This window comes from Salvia hispanica, chromosome 2, assembly GCF_029641045.1.
Source record: "Salvia hispanica isolate PSC_SH4W2 chromosome 2, Shi_PSC_v1, whole genome shotgun sequence".
NCBI lineage: Eukaryota > Viridiplantae > Streptophyta > Magnoliopsida > Lamiales > Lamiaceae > Salvia > Salvia hispanica.
Window position 1 is genome coordinate 6,602,429 of NC_142693.1, and position 3,118 is coordinate 6,605,546.

The 3,118-nt window shown below is 39.9% G+C and overlaps 1 pseudogene; it reads right to left on the reverse strand.

Annotated features, from left to right (window-relative positions):
- Positions 1 to 927: 927 nt before the first annotated feature.
- On the reverse strand, positions 928 to 2,719 carry LOC125185629 (aspartic proteinase CDR1 pseudogene; annotated as a pseudogene).
- Positions 2,720 to 3,118: the final 399 nt, after the last annotated feature.

Here is a 3,118-nt window from a genome sequence, read left to right on the forward strand (position 1 = left end):
CTTACTTTATTCATCTCTCCTACTTTTAAACACCCAACAACTTTCTCTCTCACTTACTTTTTTGCATCTCTCCTACTTTTAAACATCAACAACCTTTTATCTCTCTTACTTTATTCATCTCTCCTACTTTTAAACACCCAACAACTTTCTCTCTCCCTTTTTAAACACTTTAAAATTAACATGCATAAAATTCCGTGCCGTCCCAAGAAGGGATCATCTTCCTTTGGACGGAGAGAGTATATTTTAGTTTATAGTTTTAAATATATTTTTAATTTTGTTAATGATGTAGACGTGTATATAGTACTTATAGGACATATAGAATCCTTAGGAAAAAAAATATACTCCTCCACATCGATCGGAGATTAAGAATTAGTGTTAAATAGGTTAGATGAAGATAAAAATAAAATAAAAGGGAGAATAATGTGAAAGAAAGAACAAGTAAGAGTGATTTTATGTTTTGCTTTTTGTCAATTTTTTTTTTCTTGACTTAACTTAGTTGAGATAATCTGTAAAGGAATACGACTCAATTTAGTTTTTAGTCTGATTAACCCATTGGGCTAACCCCAAACCTGAACATTAAGGAATATAGTTAAAGTTTTTAACCTAATAAAATTACAGTCTAATTAACCAACACCCGATTAGAGTTAGCCTAAAACCTGCTGGGCGGCCTCATCGACATCCTAAATGGTAACACGGAAAAAAATAAATGTGATAGAGCCTTTGTTGAGCTTAAGTTTATTGATTTGTTTCTGTGTTTTTATTGTAATTTATATTTCTTATTTTGATATTTTCTTTTTTTTTAACTGTAATATTTTACAGTTTTTTTGTTTATTTTTTTAATTATTATCTTTAGCTCTGACAATATAACATCATCTAATAAGATCTAAAGATAATTTTGGAACATAGTAGGGACTTGAGCACTTTCTCCTAGTATATGGGAGTGGTGCAATCAGTAGGCTCGAAAGACACCGTCTTCCTCACCAAATCATACCCGACCAAGAAATTCATCTGCGCTATATTCCCATAAATCGGCACAACATCCGCCGGCGCAAATGCAAGGCACATAACCTTCTTGCTCGCCATTATAAAAGACTTCTTCACCGTCATTATAAAAGCGTTGTGTCGCTTCAACTTCACATCCGCCCCTTTGAAATGCACCGTGATTTCCGGAATCTTCGCATCAACATCCTTCGCATTAGTAACATCGTAGCACAACTTCATCGCCTTATGCGGATCGTCGATCTGCTTCAGGCTCACCCGACGCTTCAACTCCACCTCGACTTTACTGTACACGTCCCTCGGGAGGAACGTCAGCGTCGTCCCCGAGTCGATCACGATGTTTCCTCCCAATATCGACATCGATGATTCCAAATTGAACCTCTTGTTTCCGACGCTCATCCCCAGCAGCGTCAGGTAGTATAAGCTGCCGGTATTTTTCAGAACGATCGGCGTTGTTACAGCTCCGGCGCCGGAAACCACGGCGCGGTCGCCGAAGTGCATCTTACTCGCCTTCTTCCCCGACGACGACGGAACCTGTAGGCAGTAAGAGAATCTCCCGCCGATTGAAGGCCCCATCTGCCGCACCAAAGACTCCCTCCCGCCACCGAGGCCGACGATCCCCGATGTGGAGGGGCTGAAACTTCCCCTGGTCATGTGGCTGCACCCTACAACCATATAGGAGAACGGCGCGCTCTGACCAAACGAGAGGGTTTCGAGGGCTAAGTCACCGATGCTGACAGAGTTGTCAGCGTACCTGATACGTATTAATTAGCGATTAATACGTATCGGATATTAGAATGGAGAGCAAAAGGGAAGAGAGTTGAAGAACGAAAAATATTATACTCCATCCATCCCCTATTATGTGTCACAGTTTTTCATTTTGGCTCGTCCTTATTAATCGTCTCATTTCATTTTTACTACTGTTGATAATGGACCCACGTTCCATTATCACATTCCCCAATCACATTATAGTATAAAACTAATACTGTAGTATATAAAAATATACTCCGTACTTACATATGACTAACTCTTTCAATTCACTTATTACATTTCTTAATAGCCGTGGAAGGTCAAAATGAGACACATATTATGGGACAGATGGAGTGATAATATAAGACAGAGACATATTTATAATAATGTGGTAAATAAAGATCTACTAATATATATAATGAGGGAAACAGACAAAATCTAAATATCTCTACTAGTACCTGAGTACGAAGCCGCAGCCGCCGTTGGTTCCTTCGCAGTTGGTGTTCTTGACGACATTGCATATATCGGAGCGGCAGGGAACTGATTTGTAGGTGGAGGAGCGGGTCGGGTTGAAGAGTGGGGAATTTTTCTTGTTGCAGCCCTTGCAGGGGACGCATTGTATCCATGTGAGGTCGCTCCCGGTGTCCACAACGGCTAGGGTTTCAACTTTGGGGGTGCCGATGGCGAACCGCATAAGGTATTCGCCGGTATCGGGGACAATCTCGGTGGAGGCTGATTGTGGGGAGTGATGATCTGAAGGGATTATTAGGGTTTTGGAGCGGTTGAATGATCGTTGCAACGCAGCTTCTACGCGGTCGAAGGGTGAAAGGAGGGAGGGGGATTGTAAGGAGTCTCTGTGAATCAGATCAATGCTGAAACCAGCTGCTTCGGTTGCATGGACGCTGGGATTTGAGATGGCAAAGGTTAAGGTTATTGCAAAAATTAGGTAACTATTCTTGTAGAGTTCCATTGTAGTATTAATCTAGCTTGTGTCAGTTTGAGGAGTTGCTGATTTTATTAGGCATAGTATTGATATTTATATGGACGACCATGATTTCCTTAATGAATATAGGGTTTTCTTCTATCAATTACAATTGCTGGCATTGTTTGTACTTTTGTACTACAAGTCATGTAAAAAACTAACAAAGAGGAGATAGCTATTAACACTGCTGGATGAGTTTGAGATGTAGAAAACATCAATGAATGACAACATTCTCAAAAGTGAAGTTTAGGCAAGGAAAGTAAGTCGATCGTACAATATTGGTAGAAAATGAAAAGGTATAATATTAGTGATCAGTTTTGTAGTTATCTACATACCCCAAAATTGATGGGCTAATTTAAAAATTGAAGAATTAATGCGTTCATGAAG